Source organism: Ursus maritimus, unplaced genomic scaffold (genome assembly GCF_017311325.1).
Source record: "Ursus maritimus isolate PB19 unplaced genomic scaffold, ASM1731132v1 scaffold_12, whole genome shotgun sequence".
NCBI lineage: Eukaryota > Metazoa > Chordata > Mammalia > Carnivora > Ursidae > Ursus > Ursus maritimus.
In genome coordinates this window covers 12,353,840-12,367,607 of record NW_024423564.1, presented here as the reverse complement: position 1 = coordinate 12,367,607, position 13,768 = coordinate 12,353,840, and the positions used below count along the sequence as shown (strand labels likewise).

The 13,768-nt window shown below is 48.9% G+C and overlaps 1 long non-coding RNA gene across 5 annotated transcripts in view; it reads left to right on the top strand.

The window, feature by feature from the left end:
• The first annotated feature begins 6,122 nt into the window (after positions 1-6,122).
• The window catches only part of LOC103675042, a 38,938-nt gene continuing 31,292 nt past the window's right edge, over positions 6,123-13,768 (top strand). For all 5 annotated transcript variants that reach the window (XR_005834065.1, XR_005834062.1, XR_005834063.1 and 2 more), the window contains exon 1: positions 6,123-6,322. This is a non-coding gene — a long non-coding RNA (uncharacterized LOC103675042). The remainder of the gene's footprint in view (positions 6,323-13,768) is intronic.

Sequence of the window (13,768 nt, the reverse complement as noted above, 5' to 3'; positions counted from 1 at the left end):
GAGCTGGGGCCCAGACCCAAGTCTATCCTTGGCTTCAAAGCCCTGGCTCTTCCCAGTGCACCCCGTGAGAACAGTTCTGTATCAATTATGCCAAAACCCACTTTGTCATTTGAGGCAGACATTCCTCAGTGCCTTGCTGGGTAAGTCTTGTGTCACAGGTCAGGCTGGCTATGGGGGGCAGTGTGTCACCATGTCAGTTGTCCGCTCCTCAGCTCTGCTGAGATGCTGGTGGTCTGGGGCCCGTGGTGGGCCGCCGGGGCACCTCTGCGTTCTCCGAGCGCTGCTCCTTCCCCTGGTCTGGGATCAGACAGCAGCAGCGTGAAATCGTATTACTTTAGTTCCTTGCCGAATGCCTTCCCAGATAACCTGACCCATTCTGCTTTTTGTTAAAGGTAAATATAGAAAGCTCTCGTAGAAAGTGCGTCTCAGCATTTCATCACGACTGAGAACGACCTGTTGTCATGTTCCTTCCAGAAAGTTTCTTGGGCTAAATGTCACTGAGGAGTTTTGTGCTAGCGAAGAGGTTGCTTTTCTGGATAGACCAGCCTGCTTTGTGCCTCTGCTCTGTGGGAAGCTTTGTGTAGTTCGCTTTGCCAGGGCAGCCGAGAGGCTAGGAGCTGGTGTTCTATCTCAGTGACCACGCTTTGTGCGGGCTTTCAGGGGCGTCTGTGGGCTCCATGTCAGCCCTGGGCTCCTGGGCTGTAAGCGACTCTGTCATGCCCTATTCTTTTACTGGGAGTGGCCTCCCAACTTTTTGGAAGTTGGCAAGGTTCAATAAATACATGCAACTAACGTTAGACGAAACACTAGCATTTATCTTGGAGGCAGGTCTGCAAGGGGATTATTCCAGGCTGTTGTACAAAGATCCTTGCCCCACCCTCCCTGACTTTGGGGTGAGGTTCTTTTCCTCAACAAGCGGTCCACAATCTTAGTGTTTTTAAGATTTATTTATTTGGGGGGGGCAAGAGAGAGAGCACGAGTGGGGGGGAGGGGCAGAGGGAGAGGGAGAGGCAGACTCCCCGCTGAGCAGGGAGCCCGACATGGGGCTCGATCCCAGGATTCTGGGATCATGACCGAAGCCGAAGGCAGATGCTTAACTGACTGAGCCACCCAGGCGCCCCCACAATCGTATTTTAGATGATCAGTTTGGGCAAAAGAAAAAAAAATGATGAGACAGAAAATGTGCTTTGGGGTTAACCGAGCTCTTTGAGGAGAGCTTTCAGTACGCGGCTTGGAGCTCCGTTATTCAGCACGCACTACCGCATCGGAAACACCCCCCTAGGAATGGGGCTGTGATTCCCTCAGGTAGACTTCATTCTTATTTACGTACACCCCGCCTACTTCCACAAAGGACTGAAGTCACTAGAAGACTGAGCTAATAGCTTCCTCTCCACGCCCACGTCAGCTGACACGTTCCTCCCCTGGAGGACTTATGACCCCATTTATAGTTATTTATTTACGTGACTGCTTCTCCCACGAGCTAGTAAATCCTTAAGTAAACTCCATAAGAAATTATGCCTCATTCATCTTTAGCTCTCCCTCCCACTTCCCTTGTCCCCAAAGTACCAAGAGCCTAAAATAGTACCTGGCACAAAGGGGACCCGCGATAAAGCCTCTCTGAGTGCACGATGTGGTGTTCTCGGGGCCTGGCCGCTCCTCGCCCCCCAAGAGCGCTGCCCACACCTCTCAGCGTCCAGCGCGGAATCAGGAGGTACCCGGGGAGAACTCCTGCTCAGAAAAAATGGTTTCTTGCCTCTAACTTCAATCTCAAACCAGTTCAGATAGGAAACAGCGTGGGACCAGTGAGGGCCTCGGGAAAGGGACCCTCGGAGAGACTAACATCTCCACATTTCGTGGTTTCGGGATTTGTACCTGCGACCCCACGGCATTCATCTCTGTCACGTATCTAAAGCGTGCCCCCTCCACCCACACACATATACACACTCACTCACACACGTACTGTCCGCCGCCTTACTCCGCTCATTCGCACTCCACCGAGCCAGTTTATCCACGCCTTACTGGTCACTGCGGTGTCCGCAAGACCTCGAACCCCCTCTGACCCTGGCTGGCCAGTTCAGTCTGACACTCGATGGCACGGGACTCACGAAGTCCAGTGACTTGCCCCACGTCACTGTGTTCCGTGAGTGGGGGCGTTCCAGGACACAGGATTTAGAGAGGGACGGAGTGCCAGAGGAAACCGATGCCCAGAGTAGCTAGTTCAAGGTCAGACCTGGAGAAGTAGCCCTGTTTCTTTCCTTGCAGAAATGGTTAGGGGTCCAGATGGTTGGGAGTTCCTGTGTTTCTTCAGGGCTGATACTCTGAGTCTCCTGTTGGAGGGGTTCTCTCCCTGCTCTGTTTTGCTGGCTCTTTGGTCACCCTGGTCCACAGCTGTCTGAACAGCCGGGGACCCCCTCAAACCACGCCCACGGTTGGTCTTTCCTTCTTTCATTGCCGCGCCTGGCCCCTGACAGCCTGTCCGTCAGTCCTCGCTCATGGGTGATAGTGGGTTCAGCCACAGCCGGACGCCTCTTCGTGCAGGGGGAGGCCCTTTCCCCTGCGCTCTGACCCATGGGCTCCAGGGGGAAAAGTCATTCTCAGGTCCAGCCATGGGCTTCTAAACAAACCTGTCTTTCTTGTTTTAAATTGTTTCTACGTGGAAGATGTTGGACAAATTGTTTGTTCTCCGTGTCTTCATTGCCCCTTTGCTCGATGACGAAGATACCTGAGGGAAGCCCAGAAGGTGTCAGTGCCCGGGACGGGGTGGGGGGTTCCATGCTTCATCACCAGTGTCCCTCCAGCTCCAGGCCCGGGGATCCACTCAGGAGGTGCCTCAAACATACTGAATTAAAGGAAAATCATTCCATACCTTGCACCCCTCCCCAAATGGTGAGATACAGGCTTGCTGGGAATTCATTAAAGACGTGCCCCCCAGATCCTGTTTTCTCCAGTGCTGCCTCTCAGTCTCTCACTGAGAGACGTCGGGGCCCCCGACGTGCTCCTGGCTTCAGAAATGGGAAGTATCCAAAGGAGACTTCAGGAGGCGATAACACCTCCCTTTCCCTTCTTCACGCTTGCCAGGAAGTGCCTTCTTGGTCCCATTTGGAGTGGTTTGTCTACATTGGGGGGTGGCACCTGCTTGCCCAGGAAAGCATCCACAGGCCTGCTTGGTGGGCTCATCGACAGTGCCACCCATGACTCCGCTGGGGCTGGGGAAGGGCAGCCTGCCCGCTCACTAGCCTCTAAAAGCCCCTTGGGCCCCCAGCCTCCTGCTGGTGAAGCTCTTCCAGGGCGGGTCTCAAGAGTCAGATTGCCGTGGGCAATAAGCACAGTGTCCATGTCTCGCGTGCCATTCATTCTGGAGGGCCTGGCAGCTCACTACTCACCCACTATGAAGGGGCCCCCTCCTGCGCCCGGCGTGAAGGTTGCTGAATACACAGCTGACTCCTGCCAAAACAGCGGCGTGGCAAACATCCGGGGCCACGGGAGGCCCATAATTTAATTTGCATTACATTTATTTGTATTTGCGCTCGACCTTAAACGCCAAACATCATCTAATCTTTCATGAACCCTGTAATCTTTCCTGATTTCGAAGGAACAAAGAAATAGAATTTGTTCTTGGTCGAGGTTCAGCCTCAGGGCCAGGCCGGCGAGCCAGCCTGCAGCCGCTCCCAGCCTCCAAGATAGCATCTCATTCTGTCCTTGTCCGTCCAAGATGAGTCAACTGGCCCGCTCTGGCCCTTCCCAGAGGAAGGCTGGACCTTGCTTCAGTGACCATGACTTCAGCCGGGACAACAGAACTCTAGGTCACTGCGAGACAATCCAGCCTGCGCTCCTTCCCTCCCCCAGCCCCCACCCCACCCAGTGCCCATGACTAGGGCTTTTTGTGTTATCCTGCGCTTGGCACCCTCCCCGTTTCCTGCCAATAATGCTGGCTGTTGTTTCTGAGCGAATGGAACAAATGACCAACGTGAACTCCGTGCAATCTAGAAACTGGAAACATCTGCAGGGAGGCAAGGGCCGCCACGGGCTGGGGTGGGGTCGCGGAGAGGCAGCTGGAGAGGCCGTGGGAGGAAGATGCTCGAACTTCAGGGAGGAGGGCAGAGGGTACAGCCGCATCTGAGCAGGGCAAACAGGCAGCCGGGCCCTGGGGTCAGGCCCGAGGACTGCTGCCAACCTCCCGGCTCTTCCTGGCTTTTCCTTGAGGGAGATTAACGCTGCTGTGTTGTGACGAAATGAATAGAGCATGGGCGTGCCCTTTCCTAGATACCATTTTACACGTGGAATTCTATGTGCAGGTGGAAGTGGATCTTAGAAAACGATGGACCCAACTCCCCATTTCACAGGTGACAGCAAAGGCCCTCAGAAGGAATAGAGAGAGTGAGTGAGAAGCAAAGTCTAAACTTGTATCTGGCACAGGGGGGCACCTGGGAGGCTCAGTGCGTTGAGTGTCCGGCTCTTGGTTTGGGCTCAGGTCGTGATCTCAGGGTCATGAGATCGAGCCCCATGTCAGGCCACAAGCTCAGTGGGGAGTCTGCTTGAGATTCTCTCTACCTCTGCCCCTCCCCCCACTCTCATGCACACACGCGTGCACTCTCTCTCTCTCAAATAAATAAATACATCTTAAAAAAATAAAAAATAAAAAAAATACTCTGTGCCTGGCACCACCACCACTCACTGCGTGTGTGTGCAGTGTGGGTGGGCACACACACACACTCATACACACAGTCCCCCGGCAACCCTGGGGGGTGGGGTGCCACTCTCCACAGACGACCGACAGAGGTTGAGCGTCTAGAATTCTGAATTCGACACAGAGATGTCCCCCGGGTCCGCGCGTCCCCTAAAGAGGGAATCTCCAGAGTGAAGGCCTAGTTCTTGACCCAGACTCTAACCTGGAAAGGCCTTTCCGAGCATCGCGTGGAGACTGGCCCGTGGGATGTAGCCTGGCTCTTCCCATCCCACCTGTTTTCACAGGGGCTGCAGAATCAGGAGTGTGTGTGTGTGTGTGTGTGTGTGTGTATGTGTCCCCCCCGCCCATGAGGACTGAGCCTGGGTTCCCTGTGTCTGAGAGAGGAAATGCCTGTCCTCAGCCCTGCTTCTTTGAAGAAGGAAGGAGTCACTAGCCGAGAGGTGTTTTCAGGTCCTGGCTGCAGGGCCCCAGAGTGGGGAGAGGGCAGGGGCTGTGTGTTGCCTGGTGGGAGCAGTGGGTGCTGTCAGCCTTCTCCCAGCACTCCCAGCAGAGAAGGCAGGGGTTCCCTGGGAGGAACGGCGGCTTGCCCCCCACGCAGTGGGCCCATTCTCAGGGCCACTGCTGCCGGGCTCCGTGGCTGCCCCTGAGCTGCCCGGCTGTGGGTCTGGGATGTGCAGGAAGCCAGGGGCAGCAGCCACGGAGCTCGGGGGCCTCTGTGGCGGGATGTGTCTCTCACGCGGCCCCTGGAAGTCCCCGTGCCAGCAGCAGTGCTCCCCTCCTCTACTGCGGGGGTGCCGGGGGTGCCGGGTCTGGGACCGTCAGTATGATTCATCCGCAACACACTCTGAGGATGCTGGCGGCACAGCTGGCCAGCTGCGCTCCTCCGGAACTCCGGGAGCCGAGGGGCACCGGAGGGGTGCTCCCCGCAGACGGCAAAGGTGCGTTGCTCGGGTCAGCACAGCCCAGCCCAGCCCAGGAAGGGTCAGCCCCCAGAGGGGTGAGCAGGGTGATGTCCAGGCTCAGGGCATTTGTCCCCATCTACGTGCCCCTGGCACGTAGGGTCCTGGAACGGCAGGTTTCACGTGACTCCTGCTGGGTGACTGCTCTGAGTGCGCCCCCTGCCCTAGTACTTGGGCCTGAAGCCAGGAGTCCTGTGATAGTCCTGCCTGCTTGCCCTGGCACCCCTCCTCCCCACTAAACACCCTGCCCAGTGGGGGGGGGGGGGGGGGGCCCCCGCCCGCCCCGGCGTGTCCCTGCCCTGCACAGCCGGCCCTCACCACCCAGGACCCTGCACGCATCACCATCCCCGGGGTTCCAGTGGGCCTGGGCGGGAAGCTGCTCTCAGGGCCTCTGAGAGAGGAGAGCAAGGGGGAAGGCCAAAAGGAAGTCAAAAGATCAGTTTAAAAATAGCCCTCCTCCGTGTCAGCCAGGAGGAGGGGCTTGGGGAGGAGCCAGGTTCTGATGGTGGTGGCTCAGGGCAACCTCAGAAAGGCCCGAAAAGCGAATTGGCAGAGGCCCATCTGGGAGCACACCCCATGTGCTTATCAGCCTGAGCAAGCCACGGCCAAAACCCGGTCTTCGCAGAGACTTCCGGCCAGCCAGCATCTGTTTCCTCTCCTATATTTAAACAACCAGGTTAGTGAACTTGGGAGAGCGTTTCTGCCCCGGGGGAGAGAACACAGCCCCCCGCAGGACACACAGGCCGTAGTGTGCTGCTGAGGCCTTGTGGCCCGTGCTTCCGCTGGGTGAGTGGGGCCGAGTTCAGAGAGTGGCTGGGCAGGTCTGCCCCGATGGCTTTCTGGGCGCAAGCAGGTGCGATGCCTTCCAGCCCCAGACGGAGTGAAGGGGCCCCCCAGCAAAGTCGGAGATCCACGAAACAACGCCTACGTCACAGCCTCTGCCCGGAGCTTCAGTGTGTGCCATGGCTTCACCCTGCCGGGCTGGGGGTAGACTCAGGCCTCGCGGCTGTTTTTAGGCACTATTTCCACCTCCGTGTAAACAGAGCTGTTTGTTTAGAGGAAGGGGCATAGCTTCTCCCAGGACCCTTCTCCTGGTTCTGCTGGCTCCTCAGTCCCAGGCTACTGCGGTCTCCTCTCGCTGCACACACACGCCCACAGCACTAGCCTCATGAAACATTTAGTGAGGGGACAGGCATCCCAGGAATCCTCTAGAAAATATCTCCTCGTGGCAGAAAGTACCAACACTGAGTAACCTAACCATTCACATCGCCTCTCTTAGGCGCCGGACCTAAGCCGTTACCAAGAATGTTCCCCACGAACAGCTTCCTCCCGCTATGGCAATGCAAGGTGGCTTTCTGGATGCCGCAGTTATCCCTGGAGGAAAGCAAGGACGGCTCCTGTCACTTGTGTCCCGCACCCCTTTCCCCGTCCCTACATACCCTGGGCCACCTGTCCCAGCCAGTGCCAGACACAGAAGCTGGGCTTTCCATTTTTCTTCCTTTCCTAAACAGAGAGAACCCCAACTGGTTGAATGTTTTATATCCCGGAACAGGCCCTCCGTTGAGCGTTTCTGAATTTCAGCCCACAAAAAACACAGGCTGGAGTCCTACCTAGATTCAAAACTCCAGCTTTACCCCGAAGGCTATGAGCGTCTGGGCAAGCTATTTTAATTGCTTAGAACCTGTTTCCATGTCTGTAAAAGAAGGCCAAAATAGGTTAATAGAAGCCATTTCAAAGAGTTGTCAAGGGGATTCAATGAGGTGGTATTTATAAACATCTGGCACCCTGCCCAGCAGCAGTGGGTGCTTAGCGGCTTGATGAACTTTCTACTGCTGTGTCAATTACCCATTTATGTCTGGTTTGCGCTCCCCTTCATACTTCCTATCCAAAAATTCAGTTTCTTATTCAATCAGGGCTCCTGTCGGCACTGGCTCCATATTTATTCCCCTCGGAACAACAGCAAATATTGGGCGAGCAGTTGCTATGCTGGGCAGACCTGTCCTCCGTGAGGCAGGTATCATTATTACCCCCATTTTATAGACTGTGGTTAAGTGACTTGCCCAAGGTTATACAGGTAGTAAATGGTAGAGCCATTTTGCATACATTACCTCTAAGCGAAGATTTCTCAACCTCGGCTCTATTGACATGTTGGACCAGATAATTCTGTGCTGTGGGGGCACTATCTGTGTATTGTAGAATTTTTAGAAGCATCCTTGGCCTGTCCCACTAAATGCCAGGAGCACCACTCACCCCCAAGTCGTGACGATCATAAATGTCTCCAGTTACCACCAGATGTTCCCAGGGAGGGGTGGGGGGAAGGGAGCGAAATCCCTCCTGGTTGAGCACTCATGCTCTAAACGAGAAATCTGAAGTTCAGACAGGTTAAACGATTTTCTCAAGGTCACAAGGCTGGCAGGCAGCAGAGACACGATCTGAACCAACGTCTGCCTGCTACCAAGACCAAGTATTTGTCACGGTATCACGCTCTCTCCTGGTTCTAAATAAGGAAGGTGTGAACTTGACACCGAAATCTATTTGCCCAGAAGCAACAGCATCAATATTCTCTGACTCCCCGCCCCCAAGGATGTTCGAATTCTGAACTTACAGCCTCAGGCTCCTACTTCTCTGAGCAGAATCCAGATCTTAGATTTTTGGAGCTAAATCAACTGAGCCCCGGCCACTCTGCTGAGCCTAGGAATTCAAGTTCTCCTTTACCATCCTGTGTCCCTTGAGCGGACCACGCATCTTGGTTTGGGCATCCACGTACCAGTCGGTTCTTCTGGAACCATGGGAAGGCTGAGGTCTTGGGACAAAAAGGCCGTTCTGTCAGTTGCTTGTCTTCGGCTACGGTCTAGAAAAATGCAGGGGCCAGAATCACAACTCCAACTTCTGCCTGAGTTTCATTTCCTTTTGGTTCCAAATTCGTTTATTTAAATCTTTATGGACGTAAAATGCACTGACTTTGCAAATGACACCACTTAGGAAACAGGAACCACTTTCCATATGGCCTCCTTCATGCATAGGCAAAACAACAACAACTAAAAGCAAATTCTTCAGGGAGCTAAATAAGTCATCGCAAAGAAGAGGTTCAGTTCCAGAGCCTGCTTGCTTTCCTTTATGAGGGAAGTGATAGCTAGCAGCAGCTGCTAGCCACGCTAGTGAGATCCAGAAGCCTCGGCAACCGTAGTAGTAACTGTCTGGTCAGTGGCTGCCATCTCACTGTCCCCTGGGAGCCCCCCATAGTGTTCCTTCTGACTAGAGTCATCACGGAAGAATTTTCAGTATGAGATCCTAAAATCAACAATCTCCAAACGAGTCCGTAGGAAGACGGTGGGAGGGAAGGGATTACAAAGAAGTATGAGGAAAATTGGGGCGGCAGGGCTATGTCATCTTTTTTTTAAACAGAATATGTTTTGGGGGGGATTTATTTATTTACTTTAAGTAATACCTATGCCCAACATGGGGCTCGAACTCATGACCCCGAGATTCTCTACTGACTGAGCCAGCCAGGCACCCTGGATCTGTTATCTTGATTGTGGTGATAGTTTCACACCTGTATACATACGTGAAAATTCATCAAATCGCACACTTTAAACGTGTGAAGTTTACTGCAGGTTAATTATATACTTCAAAAAGGTATAAAACAGGGGCGCCTGGGTGGCACAGCAGTTAAACGTCTGCCTTCGGCTCAGGGCATGATCCCGGCGTCATGGGATTGAGCCCCACATCAGGCTCCTCCGCTGGGAGCCTGCTTCTTCCTCTCCCACTCCCCCTGCTTGTGTTCCCTCTCTCACTGGCTGTCTCTATCACTGTCGAATAAATAAATAAAATCTTTAAAAAAAAAAAGGTATAAAACAAAGGGAATTAATTTTAGAGTGCTACCCACCATACACTCACACCTATACCTGAAACAAAATGAGTCTTGCTATGTGCGATGTCATCTGATATGCCCATTCCATTTCATTCCATTCAATTGAAAATATACTCTGATCACGATCTACTACGTTGATTTCATAATTCGCTAGGAGGTTGATACCTGTAGTTTGAAAAACATTGCTTTAAATCTGTTTGAAAAATACATGTCTTGAGCCCAAAACAGTCCCTTCGTTATATTGACAAGCCCTCCTGGGTAAGTTCGCATGTCTTTTTTTTATTTTTTTAAGATTTATTTACGTATTTGAGAGGGGGTGGGGAGGAGCAGAAGAAGTGGGAGAGAGAGCCTTAAGCAGACTCCATGCTGAGCGTGGAGCCCGACATGGGCTCCATCCCACGACCCCAAGATCACGACCTCAGCTGAAATCATTGGCTGCTTCACCACCAGAGCCACCCAGGTGCCCCAGTTCCTATGTCTTTATCACCAATGGTCCTCCTCTTCTGTTAATATGGTGACAAATTATATAGAGTCTTAAAGTAGAAGGCCTAAGCTTTCAAATTCTTGCACTGGCGACTGAGATCCATTCTTAGCCTTTTGCCACCATCTTCCTACGGACTTGTTTGGAGATTGTTGATTTTAGGATCTCATACTGGTCATTCCATAACCAGGTATTTACCCAAGAAAACATTTTGCCCACATAAGACTTGAATGTGAATGCTTATGGCACTTTTAAATGTAGTAGTCCCAAACCAGAGACAATCCAGACGGCCATCAGTAGGGGAATGCGCCAGCATGTGTTTCATTGATTTTCTCTATCATTTTTCTGTTTTTTATTTCATTGATTTCTGCTGTTATCTTTACTATTTTCTCTCTTATGCTAGCTTTGGGTTTAGTTTAATTTTCTTTTTCTACTTTCTTAAGATAGAAGCTGAGGCCATTGATTTGACCTTTCTAGTAGAAATGTTTAGTGCTATAAATTTCCCTCTAACCACTGCTTTAGCTGTGTCCACAAATTTTGATATTATATTTTTATTCTTATTTATTTCAAAATACTTTCTAATTCACCTTTTGTTTTCTTCTGTGACTCATGGATTATTTAGAAGTGTGTTAATTTCTAAATATTTGGGAATTCTCCTAATATCTTTATATTATTTCTTTCTAATTTAATTCCATGTGGCTAGAGAACAATTTGCATAGAGAATAATTTGCATGATCTAAATCCTGTTGAGTTTATTGGTACTTATTTCACAGTTTATTGGTAAATGTTCTATGTGTACTTGAAAAGAATATGTATTCTGTTGCTGCCTAGATAGTTCTATGAATAACAATCAGGCCCAGTTAATTGATGGTTGTTATTCAGTTTTTCCATATACTTGCTGACTTCTGTCTACTCGTTCTAATAATTATTGAGTGAGGGGTGTTAAAATTCCAACTATAATTGTAGGTTTGTCTGTTTCCTCTTATAGTTCTATCAGTTTTTGTTTCATTTGTTCTGAAGCTCTGTTATTACACTCTATTAAACACTAAATGTTTAGAGTTACTGTGTCCTCTTGATGAATTGACCCTTTTGTCACTATGAAATAACCCTTTTTATCCTTAATAATATTCTTTGCTCTGAAATCGACTTTGATATTAATAGAGCCTCTCCAGCTTTCTTTTGATTAGTTGTACCATGATGTATTATTTTCCATCCTGTTATTTTTAACCTATTTATGTGTTTATATTTAAAGTGGATTTCTTTGGAAACAACATATAGTTGATTCTTGCTTTTTTATATAATCTGACCATCTCTGCCTTTTAATTAGCACTTAATGTAATTACCAATATAGTTGGATTGAAATCTACTTTCTTGCTATTTAGTCTTTATTTGTTCCATTCGTTTTGGGTTTCCTTTTTCCTCTTTTTATGACTTCTTTTGGTTTGAGTATTTGTTAGATTTTTTTCTTAAAAGATTTTATTTATTTATTTGACAGAGATAGAGACAGCCAGCGAGAGAGGGAACACAAGCAGGGGGAGCGGGAGAGGAAGAAGCAGGCTCACAGCGGAGGAGCCTGATGTGGGGCTTGATCCCATAACGCCAGGATCACGCCCTGAGCCGAAGGCAGACGCTTAACCGCTGTGCCACCCAGGTGTCCCTGTTAGAATTTTTTTTAAACACATTTTATTTCTTAGAGCAATTTTAAGTTCACAGCAAAATTGAGCAGCAAGCACAGAATGTTTCCATATATCTTCTGCCCCATATACACAGCCTCCACCACTATCAACAACCTGCACAGAGTGGTACACTTGTTATAATCAAAGAACCTTTATTAACACATCATGATCACCAAAGTCCGTACTTTACATTACGGTTCACTCCTGGTATTGCACCTTCTATGGGTTTTGACAAATGTGTACGGACATGTATCTACCATTATAGTATCACACAGCATAGTTTCGCTGTCCTAAAAATTCTCTATGCTCTACCTATTAATCCCACCTCCCCCTTGACTTCTGGCAACCGAGGGGGTTTCTTTGTTTTGTTTTGTTTTTTCAGTTTTGCCCTTTCCAGAATGTCATATCGTTGGAACAATATAGTATGAAGCCTTTTCAGATTGGCTTTTTTCACTTAGTAATATACATTTTAGGTTCCTCCATGTCTTTTCATGGCTTTATAGTTCATTTATCTTTAGTGCTGAATAACATTCCACAGTCTGGATGTGCCACACTTCATTATCCGTTCAGCTGCTGTAAGTCATCTTGGTTGCTTCCAAGTTTTGGCAATTATGATAAAAGCTGCTATAAAAATTCATGGGCACGTTTTTGTATAGATATGAGTTGTTATTGTTGTTGTTGTTGTTTTTAACTCACTTGGGTAACTACCAATGAGTGTGATTCCTGGATCATATGGTAAGATTATATTTGGTTTCGTCAGGAACTACCAAGTGTCTTCCAAAGTAACTATACCATTTTGCATTCCCACCAGCAATGCATGAGAGCCCCTGTTGCTCTGTATCCTTGCCAACATTTGGTGCTGTCACTGTTTGGGATTTTGGCCATTCCACTAGGTCTGTAGTAGTATCTCATTGTTGTTTTAATTTGCATTTCCCTGATGACATGAGGCGGAGCATCTTTTCATATGCTTATGTGAAAATTTGCATATTTTCTTTGGTGAGGCGTCTTCTTCAAGTCTTTTGCCCATTATTTATTTATTTTTTTAAATGATTTTTTATTATATTATGTTAGTCACCATACAGTACATCCCCGATATAAAGTTCGATGATTCATTAGTTGCATATAACACCCAGTGCACCATGCAATATGTGCCCTCCTTACTACCCATCACCGGTCTATCCCATTCCCCCACCCCCCTCCCCTCTGAGGCCCTCAGTTTGTTTCTCATAGTCCATAGTCTCTCATGCTTCATTCCCCCTTCTGATTACCCCCCTTTCTTTATCCCTTTCTTCCCCTACCGATCTTCCTAGTTCTTATGTTCCATAGATGAGAGAAATCATATGATATTTGTCTTTCTCTGCTTGACTTATTTCACTTAGCATTATCTCCTCCAGTGCCGTCCATGTTGCAGCAAATGTTGAGAATTCGTTTTTTCTGATAGCTGAGTAATATTCCATTGTATATATGGACCACAACTTCTTAATCCAGTCATCTGTTGAAGGGCATCTCGGCTCCTTCCACGATTTAGCTATTGTGGACAATGCTGCTATGAACATTGGGGTCTTTTGCCCATTTTTTAAATTTGGTTTTTCATTTTCCTACCATTGCATTTTAAAAGTTCCTTGTATATTTTGAATAACAGTCCTTTATCAGATATGTCTTTTGCAAATATTTTCTCCCAGTTTGTGGCTTATCTTCTCATTCTTTTGACAGTGACCTTTGCAGAAAAGAAAATTTTCAACTTAATGAGGTCCAGCATGTGAATTATTTCTTTCATGGATTGTGCCTTTGATGTTCTATCTAAAAAGTCATTGCCATAATCAAAGTCCTCTAGATTCCCTTGTTTGTTATCTTCTAGTTGTTCTATAATTTTGCACTTTACATTGAGATCTATGGTCTATTTAAGTTAATTTTTGTGAAGGGTATACAACCTATGTCTAAATTTACTTTTGCATGTGCGTGTCCAGTTGTTCCAGCTGCATTTGTTGAAAAGACTATCTTTTCTCCATTGGACAGTCTTTACTCCTTTGTTAAAGATCAGTTGACTGAATCTATGTGGGTCTCTTTTGGGGCTTTCTGTGCTGTTCCATTGAT